Here is an 11,662-nt window from a genome sequence, read left to right as displayed (position 1 = left end):
ACCTCCTCCACGCTGCCCACTTTTGCCCTGGGGAATCCAATCCTGTTGCCTGGCCCCTCCCCCTGCTGCCTCTGCAGCCTCCCAGACTCCTCTGCGGGTGTTCCTGTGCATCTCTCCTTCCTTTCGGCCCTGGAGGGTGCTGCTCCTTCCTGCCCCAGGGCCTTTACACTGGCGGTGTCTTCACCCCAAAGCCCTCTCCTTCTTTCCTGGGTAAACCCTGACTCCGACTCCAGGTCTCATCCTTCCCTGTCCACCCCCCGACTAGTTCCCTCAGCCCCTGGAACCCTCAGGAACCTAATCCAGGAGCCATGTGTTCACTGCCGGCTCCCTGCCAGGCCTGAAGCTGCAAGAAGGTAGGGTCGTGTGCCTTTGGGGGATGTCTTCTTGCTGGGACTGACCTTCCACAAGCAATGGTCCCCTGAATGAAGAGCGTCTACAACCACTGCTGGGCGAGGTCTTCCCCTGTGTCTCCCCTGAAAGGTGGGCACCGTTTCCATCTCCATTCACCGTTGAGAAGAGGGGTGCAGAGAGGGGAAGGTCTCACCCCAGGGCCCTGAGGCTCCTACAGAGGGGCGCCGGGCGTTCCAGGGGCAACCGGTTGGGTGGTCCTATCCTCACCGGCCTGCCCCCGCCCCGCCCCGCCCCGCCCCGGGAAGGACTATGCAGGCAGGAGAGACTGGCCCACCCCCACCGGCCCACTCCTTCCCAGAGCTCACAGCCATCCTCCTTCCCTACAGGGCAGCACTCTTCCCAATGCATGTCTGTGGAGCCCTAGATCCACGACAGGGTGCTATTGGCACTGCTCCGTGGGGACGGGGCTTTGGGAAGTGCTGGGCGCGCAACGGGGAGCAGAATTCTTTCCCACAGGACTTCTCGGAGCCTTTAGGCGCTGTGCACACCGGCCCTGGGGGAGAACTCTAGCAGACATCCCACAGTGTTTGGCCAGGGGGTGGGACCAGACCCCCGTGTGGGGCTGGAAGTCTCGGTCGCCTTGGTAGACAGCAGGGGCCAGTCCGGGCTTTGCAGTTACCCGCAGCTGCCTTCAAATCCCTCTCTGTTCTCTTCTGGCTGGGGGTCCTCTCTGAACCTCAGCTTTCTCCTCTGTCACCTGGAGAAAGCAATGCCCAGGTCCCAGGGGTGGAAATCCTCCGGGTAGCACCTGGTTGCAGCCTGCACTCAGAGGGTGGGGCGGCTTTGATGGGCCTGAGGGGGAGAGGGGCAGGCCGCCCGCGCCTGCCACTTCCTCCCGGGTCAGCCGTGCTCTGTCTGGCAGCCTTTCTTAAGCTAAATTCCTTCCAGTCTCTCTCTTAAGGGTGAGTTTTGGTGCCCCAAGCGCAGGGTGTGTCAATGACTCATCATTTTGAGTCCTCCAGCACCCCTGCCAAACTTGACCCCCCAGGGCCAAGAACTAGGAGGACTGTGTTCCGTCCCAGGGCTCCAGGGCTCCAGGGCTCCGTGACCCCCACGCGCTGTCCAGGGGGCAGAACGGGGCCTGCTGGGGGGCAGAGCGATGAGAATCACTGATGATTATCCACACCAGGCTATTTGGGTCCTTTTAACAGTGCCGGGAGCACTTGCTTCTCCGTCCAGCAAGAGCTTTTCCAGATTCCAAACGGAGGGACCAGAACCCAGGCCCCAGGGGCGACGTCCCTGCAGCCTTTTGGGAAGAGCCCAGATGCCCAGCCAGGGGCCATAGTGGGATGGCTGCCAGCGCCACTCCTTCCAGCTGCGGGGCCCGGAGTGAGCATCTCACCCATGGGGCGGGGGCAGCAGAGCTGTGCGTGGACCAATGAGGAAACCGAGACAGAGCACCCGGCGCAGCTGGGCCCAGACGAGGTGCAGGACGTGTGCCCGCACAGACTCTTGTCGGCCAAGTTGTTCCGGCAATGGCTCGTTTAAACGTTTGTCTCTGCTTCCTGAAACCCAAGGGCCCGGGCCCGGGCCCAGGAGGACGGCACACGGAGGCAGAGGACATGAGACACACAAATGCCATTTACTGCCCCCATCACGTCTTCCCTGTCTCCCCAGCGAGGGGAAGGACTCCTGGCACGTGGACACAGTCCCCTCTTCTGTCCCACAGATGATCGAATGAGAAGAGAAATAAACCAGGACCCTCTGCCAGGCTGCCTCTGGGGCCTGTAAGTGGGGCCGGGCAGCGGGGCAGCCTGAGAAAGTTCTGGAGCAGCTGCGAGCCAGCTCCTGGAGGGCGGGTGACCTGTGTCTGGGTCCTGCCTGGCCCCCCAGGCCTGAGGCTCCCTCCCTCGGGTCCTCAGGACGCTTGCAGGGAGCCGGTCCTGGGACATTTATATCCTGGAGGAAGGGCAGTCCCCGTGCTTGGTCCCCGAGGAGCTTCCTGTCCATCGGGGCCGTGGGGGCCAGGGCAGAACCAGAGCGCCCGGGAGGCCGGCCGGTCACGCGAGAAAGGCCTCCGGCCAAACGCCAGCCTTGGGAACGCTCGGTCCTCTCCTCCTTCCACACATCCGGGGTCAGCGGTCACTTTATTAATAGCAGCCCCCGAGGAGAGGCCTCACCCCCTGGACCGTCATCGCCCGCCCTGTGGGCTTGGCCAAGCGACCTGGGGGCATCCCTCGGAGGGACGGTTGGGGGACATCGCCACCCTGCCTGCCCGGAGGCTCCAGGCACTGCAGAGGGAAAAAGCAGGTTTCAAAGATCACACTTTCTCCCTCCCGCCATCAACTGCAAGACACAGCATCAATTTCATAACAGCTCTTGGGGACGAAAAGCAACAGCACTAACTCTGTACTTCGGCACAGCGACACACCTCATCCTCAGGAAGACTCAGGACGAGAGGGGCAGAGGCTCAGCACCGCAAAGAAAATCCTGCCTTAAACCATCTGGGCCCATTGACACACAGAGAAAAATCTGGAAAGTTAGTCCCCTTATCTGGACCTTCCCTCCCTCCTCTGCACAGCAGACCTCTAGATGAGTCCTCCACCGCCAGGAAAAATTGTGAGGCTTTGAAATTGGAAAAAAAAGAAAAGAAAAGAAAAAAGATTACTGCTGGTCCTGCCTAGGGTAGCCCTCAAGTCATTGTAAACCTATTTTACAACACAGGAATTTATAGGAAACAGGAAACCAGTAAAAAGTGTGCCGATCGAGATGGGTGGTTGGTAAGATGCAGGGTTATTTTGCTCCTGTGTGGTTTTAAATGCACGTGCAATGAGTAGGCATACCATGTATAATGAGGAAAAAAATGGACTTTTTAAAGAATTAACTCCAGGAAAAGTGTCCAGACTACACGTGGATAGAGATTTTGTGTGTCGGGCGCATGTCAGGAACCGTACAAATCTGACGTCTCCCGCACGGCCACCAGCCCGCAGCACCTCCCGGTACCTCCCAGTACCTCTGGTGCCTCTGGGGGCCCAAGAGCCTGGGCTCCAGACCCCACTGCCTGCCGTACCTGGGGGTACCACCTTTAGGCATCCTGGAAATGCCCTGAGCCTCGGTTTCTCTACCTGGAAAATAGGACAGTAGCAGCCACCCTCTACTGAGCCCTCCCTGTGAGCCAGGCCCTGAGCTCCAGTCCCGTAGGGGAGGAAACTGAGGCTCGGCCGTGAGGTGACCTGCCCAGGGCCACAGAGAGCCGGACTCTGAACAAGAAAGTAGGCTCTGCTCCAGGGGCTGAGCTGAGGCTTAGAGAAGGTGAGATGCAGGCCCTTCCCCCAGGAAGGACGCTCCAGCTCCATCAGGCGGCATAGACCTCTCAGGAGAGGTGCAACCCCGCCCCCTGGTGGAGGAGAAAGCCCGAGCTCCCCACCCACCCAGCGCTGCTCCCACAGGAGCGACCTCCTGGGGTGGATGCCCAGCCTTGGGGTGTCCCTTCCTACAGAGAGCAAAGAACAGGCAAGGGGCAGAAACCCACCACCCAGGGGGCAACCCACCGGCCACTCCAAGGCCAGCAAGACAGGAGCCAGTGGACAGGGGCACCCCCAGGCTGGGGCCTCCCCGATTCCAAAGGCCCCCAGTCTAGGTGGTGGCCGCTAGCAATGGCCTTGAAGCTGATGCTCTGAGCCCCAGCAGTCACTCCGAAAGGCTCGTGACGGCCCCAGAAGGTTGCTGGGTCACCAAGGTCTCCCGTTCCAAAAGGCGACGAGTCCTCAGGGCCTGTCGCAGTTCCTGGGAATGTCACTGCTCTCCCCCCGCCCAGCCGAGGACCTCCCAGGAAGCTGGAAAGGGCTTAGGGGCCTCCGGTCAGCAGGCAGAGGTCTGTGAGCTGGAGGTGAGTGGGGCAGGGGCCAGGCTCCCCCATAGCCACCCACCCTCACCCCACGCAGCCCACGGATGCTGACAGTAAGATGTGTGAAGACAAATCCTTGAGTCAAGAGTTAGCTCTCATCCCACCAGATCCCTAGTTCTACAGGATGGTGCTGGGGGTGGGACGAGCGTTTCCATCTATGGCTCTGCCCTTCCTTGCAGCTGCCAAGAAGCCCGAGTTGTGAAAGCCGGCAGAGCTGGGCCATCCCACAGGTGGGTTTCTGGGAAAGGGAACTGGCCACATTTGGGGGCCCAAACTTCCTCCAGCTGCCTGAGTCCTGACCCTGACATTTCTCCAGATCAGGTGCAGACTTCGCCAGAGAGCTGGAAAACTCAAGCTCTCCAAAGTCACCTGTACCTGGAAATAAGAGTATTATAATCAGAGCAGAAGCAGGATTATTACAACCTGGATCACTGCCTGAACTCGTCGACTCAGTGCCCACTGTGGAGTGCTTCCCCAGGGCTAGAAGTGGACTGAGGGACTGGAATGGGGCTGGATGTGCAGAGCCAACCATCCAAGCTCTGTTCTGGCAAATCCAGTGGCCACCACCACGGGGTGCCCTGGCGTGGACCCTGGCTGGTCTGGATGGACCCAAGTACCGCTGAGGCCCTTCTGCCTCCTCCCCTCTGTCTTTGGCCTTCCTCCTCCCCCTCCTCCTCTGCTTTCTTCCCTCCCCTGGGCCCTCTCTTCTCCCTCCTGCACAGACCTGCATGCCACCAGCCCATGAGCCAAGATGGATGACTAAATGACCACGCCCCCTCCAGCCCTCATTTTCACAAGCTCCATGGCCCCCTAGCAGGCTTTCCTTTAAAAAGGGGGTGGGGGAGGCTTCCCTGGTGGCACAGTGGTTGGGAATCTGCCTGCCAATGCAGGAGACTTGGGTTCGAGCCCTGGTCCGGGAAGATCCCACATGCCGCGGAGCAGCTAAGCCCGTGCGCCACAACTACTGAGCGTGTGCTCTAGAGCCTGCGAGCCACAACTACTGAGCCCGCATGCCACAACTACTGAAGCCCGCGTGCCTAGAGCCCATGCTCTGCAACAAGAGGAGCCACCGCAATGAGAAGCCCCTGCACTGCAATGAAGAGCAGCCCCCGCTCGCTGCAACTAGAGAAAGCCCGCGCACAGCAATGAAGACCCAACACAGCCAAAAATAAATAAATAAAATAATTTTTTTTAAGGGAGGTGGGGGTGGAGAAGGACTCTGCAACTTGGTTCAACACAGAATTCCCCAAACAAGCTCCTCCCCTTTTTTCCATAGGACACCTTTCCTTTTTTTTCTTTTGGGTATGAGGGCTTCTCACTGCTGTGGCCTCTCCCGTTGCGGAACACAGGCTCCACACGCGCAGGCTCCGCGGCCACGGCTCACGGACCCAGGCGCTCCGCGACATGTGGGATCCTCCCAGACCGGGGCACGAACCCGTGTCCCCTGCATTGAGCAGGCGGACTCTCAACCACTGCGCCACCAGGGAAGCCCTTCCCTTGTTTGCACAGTGGTCCCTAGAGCACACTTTGGGAGGGGCTGCTTCCCAGGCAGATGACAAGAGCGCCCCCTCCCCTGTTCCTGGGGTTGCCAAATTTAGCAAATGAAAATCCAAGACAATTTCAGAGCAATAATGAATACGTTTTAGTATAAGCACCGCCCCATAACATATTTGAGGCATACTCACACTTTCAGTGCTGTTTACCTGAGATTCCAATCTAACCAGGCGTCGGTATTTAATCTAGCATCTTCACCAGGACACTTGCAGGGAAAAGGCTCACACAGGCCTGGGGCTTCGCCAGGGCTGGAGGGGACCCCACACTTCCACCATCTGGGTCTGGGTCCTCCCCCCAACCACCCAGGAAACAACGGGCAGGGGGGTGCTCAGCAAGGCCCTCCTCTCCCTCAGCTTCTGCAAAACAGGCAGATCAGGTGGGTGATCTCGCCTTCTCTTATTTCTGGGACTTCCTGGGTGTAGCCCCTAATCCCACGCGGGGGCCTTTAGGAACCACCCCTGGGGATGGTCTAGTGAGTTCCGTTCCCGGTGAACTCGGGTCCGATGATGACCGGGAGGTACCAGCAGGCGCCCAGAAAAGCAGCCTCAGTAAATGCAGCCCAGGAACCCACGTCTGCGCCAGTCCCGGGAGGGAGCTGCTCCTCGTGGGTCCTTCCCGACTGGTCCTCTCAACACTGCGAAGACCCTCTGGCCACCTTCCCTCACAGGCAGCCTCCACCTTATTCTGCAAGTTCTTCCCCAGTCTGTGTCATCATCTTGAAGTCGCCTGGAAGAAGTGGAGTCACCCACTCTCCACCCAGAGCAAAGACAGGCCGTCAAGAGGGGGACGGGAGGTGGGGGCCCAAAGGGCTTCGTGAATGCAGATTCCCAGGCCTGCCGCTAGACACCCCCCCCCCCCAGGTTCAGACTCTGCCCAGGAATCTACATTTTAACACTAGGTGGTTTGGAGTCAGCCTAAAGCTTGAGAGGCCTGGTCTGGGGTTCCTGAGGAGCCAGCTGCCCCTTTGTTCCAAGCCAACGGGGACCAGGAGCTTACAGACTCAAGGGAAGGGCAAGGCCCCATGTGGCCTGCGATGGGCAGGAGGTGACATCACTGGGGCCCCGGGCCACTCTGGATGGACCCTCCCATGTGCCCAGACCAGAGGGTCCCAGGAGGCCCAAGGCAGAGGTCTGTGCGCAGAAGTCCCAGCAGTGGAGCAGGACAGTTTGGCACAAGCAGACTCACAGACCCTCACCCCGCAGCCCGGCTTTAACCCCTCTGCTGCCCCACTGGAGGTGTGATGTCCACGTCACCCAACCACTCTGGCTTGTGTCCTCAGCTATCAAGTGTGGGTGCTCATGGCACCAACCTCGTGGGGGAGGGGCGTGAAACGGGAGGACGTTAGCGCAGGGCCGCTGGGGCCTTGGCACACAGTGGGTGTTGAGCACGGCCTGCAGCGGCTCGTCCTTAGTGAAGAGTTACAGCCCCGCAGGTCTGAGACTAAGGAAGCCCGGCCGCTAGGACGGTGTGGGCAGATGGACAGAGCAGTGACTGAGACAGGACTGATGCCCCTTGCAGCTGCCCACTGTACTGACCAGCTCCGGGGTGACACCCAGGCCCCGCGCTGCACCTGCGAGCGCCGACACAGGGCAGGACAGGGCCTTGCCCAGAGCACACGCACACCCACTCCCAGCTGACCCCGTCCCTGGTGGCTGCCTGCCTGTCCCTTGGTCACGCCCTCGGCTCTTCTCTCCCTTCTCTCCCACGATGCTCTGCAAACTGGGCAGAGCTCTCCCGTGCGCACTTGGTTAGCTCTCTACCTGTAACTAACCGGCTGATTGGGAACTTCTCAAAGGAGAACTGGACGGGGGACACTGCTAGCCTCCTGCAGGCCGTGTCCACCCCAGCCGGCTCAGCGTCCCTTGGCTGGACCTACCGCCCCCCCCTTCTGTCCACTGCCCTTCTGTGCTGTCTGTGCGCGCATACACGGTGTGGACGGGCGCGCTCAGGGACGCCTGGGCGTGCACGGACGCTGTGGACACGCAGACGTGTCTGCACACGTATGCACATATGCTTATGCACACATGCACACGCCTTTCTCAGCCCGCGCGGTTCATCGGAAGGTCGCCCCCGGTCGCACGGAGCCCAGCGCACACGCGCGTCCGGCCGGGGAACCACGCGCCCGCAGCCGTGGGGAGGCACCGCGTCACCGCCTCGGCCGGGGCCGCATGGCCCCACCGTCTACACTGCGGGGACGGCCAGCACCCGAAGCATCGGATTTAAATCCTAAAACTCTAGGGAAAGGACGGACGGGAAGAGCAAAAGCCGGCTCCGCGCAGACTCCGTCCCGCCCCGGGGTTCGAACCGTCGGCTCAAAAATGGCGCGGAGCGGGCTCAGAGCATGCGCGGAAGACGAGTGGCGTAGGCTGGGAGCATGCGCAGACCACGCCCCGGCTCCCACCGCACCCACAGTTCCAAGCGCAGGGCCGCGTCCGGATGTCCGTGGAGCGGCTCTTCCTTCCTCGTCCTCTGATTCGCTACCAACCACTTCCATTTCCGCAGAAAGTTCCGAGCCATTTCCGTGAGGCGTGTCGCTGTAGGAAGTGCGCGCCAACCCTGTTTTGTTTCCGGGGGAATCTATTTTCCTGAGGGACGCTTGGACTTCCGGGTGTTCCTCTCAGCCTCTGATTGGCTTGTTTTATGAATATATTAGAACACGAAAAAGAAGTTTCTTCATCGCGCTAAAATAATATAGCGACTTAAAAAGAACTTATTCTCGGCTATCTGTTGGATGCGATCGCTTTCACCAGCGTGTCTGAGGCGCGAAAGCGAAGTCGCCGTAAGCAAAAGGCGGTGCGCAGGCGGGTTCTTAAATAGGGAGCGCGCGGAAGCTGGAAGCGTGTTGTATGAAAGGAGAGAAGGTTAGCACTCCCCTTGACAAGGATGGAAGAGACCTTCGGGTCTAACAACACGCATACGGTTAAGGCATTGCCACTTACGTTGTGGCATCTAACCACTGTTTTTTACTGTGCGGACACAAGGGCGTGTGGTCCGCGGGGGTGCATCGCTATACGATGTGTGCTGCACTTGTCCACACTGACGTGTGGGCGTGACGCGCGCGGGTGCATAAGCGGGGCGTGCGACACAGGGATCTGTGATACACGGCTGTGTGATACGTGTGTGTGCCGCGTGGACAAACACCTATGCGACGCTACTTGCTCGGCTCTTTGAGATGCTTGGCATTTTTTTTTTTTAAACATCTTTATTGGAGTATAATTGCTTTTCAATGGTGTGTTACTTTCTGCTGTATAACAAAGTGAATCAGCTATACATATACATATATCCCCATATCTCCTCCCTCCCTATCTCACCCCTCTAGGTGGTCACAGAGCACTGAGCTGATCTCCCTGTGCTATGTGGCTGCTTCCCACTAGCTGTCTATTTTACATTTGGTAGTGTATAGATGTCAGTGCCACTCTCACTTCGTCCCAGCTTACCCTTCCCCCTCCCCGTGTCCTCAAGTCCATTCTCTACGTCTGCGTCTTTATTCTTGTCCTATCCCTAGGTTCTTCAGAACCTTTTTTTTTTTTAATTCAATATATATGTGTTAGCATATGGTATTTGTTTTTCTCTTTCTGACTTACTTTACTCTGTATGACAGACTCTGGGTCCATCCACCTCACTACAAATAACTCGATTTCATTTCTTTTTATAGCTGAGTAATATTCTATTGTATATATGTGCCACATCTTCTTTACCCATTCCTCTGTCGATGGACACTTAGGTTGCTTCCATGTCCTGGCTATTGTAAATAGAGCTGCAATGAACATTGAGGTACATGTCTCTTTTTGAATTATGGTTTTCTCAGGGTATATGCCCAGTAGTGGGATTGCTGGGTCGTAGGGTAGTTCTATTTTTAGTTTTTTAAGGAACCTCCGTACTGTTTTCCATAGTGGCTGTATCAATTTACATTCCCACCAACAGTGCAAGAGGGTTCCCTTTTCTCCACACCCTCTCCAGCATTTATTGTTTGTAGATTTTTTGATGATGGCCATTCTGACCGGTGTGAGATGATATCTCATTGTAGTTTTGATTTGCATTTCTCTAATGATTAGTGATGTTGAGCATCCTTTCATGTGTTTGTTGGCAGTCTGTATATCTTCTTTGGAGAAATGTCTATTTAGGTCTTCTGCCCATTTTTGGATTGGGTTGTTTGTTTTTTTGATATTGAGCTGCTTGTATATTTTGGAGATTAATCCTTTGTCAGTTGCTTCATTTGCAAATATTTTCTCCCATTCTGAGGGTTTTCTTTTCATCTTGTTTATGGTTTCCTTTGCTGTGCAAAAGCTTTTAAGTTTCATTAGGTCCCATTTGTTTGTTATTTCCATTTCTCTAGGAAGTGGATCAAAAAGGATATTGCTGTGATTTATGTCATGGAGTGTTCTGCCTGTGTTTTCCTCTGAGTGTTTTATAGTGTCTGGCCTTACATTTAGGTCTTTAATGAGATGCTTGGCATTTTTCATAATACAAAGTGGATCACAGCTTTCTTGTATGGGTATCATTGCACCTGGGGCAGGTGTGCCTTCACCTCATCCCCAGCCACAGGGTGGGGGGCAGGGCCGGGGAGCGGACATCAGGACACCCAGGTGGCTTCCACTTCCTGTCAGTGTGTTTCAGCGTGGAAGCAGGAACGGGGCGGGGGAGGTTAGGCAGGTGACCTGGTGGTCAGACCAGGTCCCGCAGGTGGCTGAGGTCTGAGGCCTTGGTGGCTTCGAAGTTTCCATGTGCATCTCTTCAGCATCACAGACATTCGGGGCACAAGTAGGAATTGAGCAGCCGTCCTCCGTGGGACACTGATCCAGGTGGGAGAGGACCCCAGCCCCAGGAGCTCACATCCTGGACCATTCCAGAGCCTTAGCGGACAGATCCAAAGCAGACGACCTCTGTGGGGTGAGCAGAGCAGGCGGGAGCGGTCAGGGAAGGCGAGGCGGAAGATGCCCTGCACCAGGTTCCCCCTTTATGTCCAGAGCACGAACTGCTGTGAGTTTCAAATGCAGGGCTCATTTAAGGACCCAGTTAAATGATGGTCAAAGTAAATACAAGCAACGTGACCGACGATTTAAACAGAGGGGTGGTGGTCGGTCCACTCCGGCTCTCAGGAAACGGGGAGACGGGAAGGTGGTCGGCAGCCCCTCGGAGGTGCCGGCAGCAAACCCGGACCTGGACACCGAGGGGACGAGTGACCCATTCTCCACAGAGATGCCGAGGGAGAAACGGGGGAACCCGGAGGTTCAAGAAGGAAACACAGGCGGGGGCTTTGCTGGGGCCCCCGGTTCACACCAAGCTTGTGTGCGTGTGCGCGGGTGTACACGTACGTATGTGTATGTACCTGTGTGTACATACGTAGGCACGTACACTTTAAGATATTAAGACGACTAGGGAAACCTGGACACTAGGTTAAAGAATTCATATTTTAGGTGTGAAAACGGTACTGGGGTAATGCTTTTGGAGAATTATCTTTTAGAGATACCATGAATTCACTGCTTAAATTATAAAACATTTGGGATTTATACTCAAATAACCAGGGAGGGATGCCTGAAACAAGAGGTTAAAAGTTTTTGAAACTGGATGATAGAACACAGCGATTTTCTCCACTTTTATATACGTTCGAAATGTTCCACAATAAAGTTTTTGTTTTTAATATATAGAAGATATTCCCCAAAATGTTAGTGGGAAGAGGCATCTGGGTGATTTATTATCTTTGCTTTTTTTTTTTCTGTTGATAATTAGCACAAATACATAATCATCATAGTAAGAAAATAGCATTTTTTAAAGACCAAGAACCTTCCGCTAGCGCACGTGGTACTGCAGAGCCTGCGCAGCAGGAAGCACCGCCTTGGGGCCCGCCTC

At 56.5% G+C, this 11,662-nt stretch overlaps 1 non-coding gene across 1 annotated transcript; it reads left to right on the top strand.

The window, feature by feature from the left end:
* The first annotated feature begins 8,651 nt into the window (after positions 1–8,651).
* Positions 8,652–8,777, top strand: LOC137228460 (U6atac minor spliceosomal RNA). Its single transcript, XR_010945252.1, has one exon. It is a non-coding gene; the product is annotated as a U6atac minor spliceosomal RNA (small nuclear RNA).
* The last annotated feature ends 2,885 nt before the right edge of the window (positions 8,778–11,662 follow it).

Source organism: Pseudorca crassidens, chromosome 7 (assembly GCF_039906515.1).
Source record: "Pseudorca crassidens isolate mPseCra1 chromosome 7, mPseCra1.hap1, whole genome shotgun sequence".
NCBI lineage: Eukaryota > Metazoa > Chordata > Mammalia > Artiodactyla > Delphinidae > Pseudorca > Pseudorca crassidens.
The sequence above is the reverse complement of the archived record's forward strand: the minus strand, read 5'-3'. Positions and strand labels throughout refer to the sequence as shown.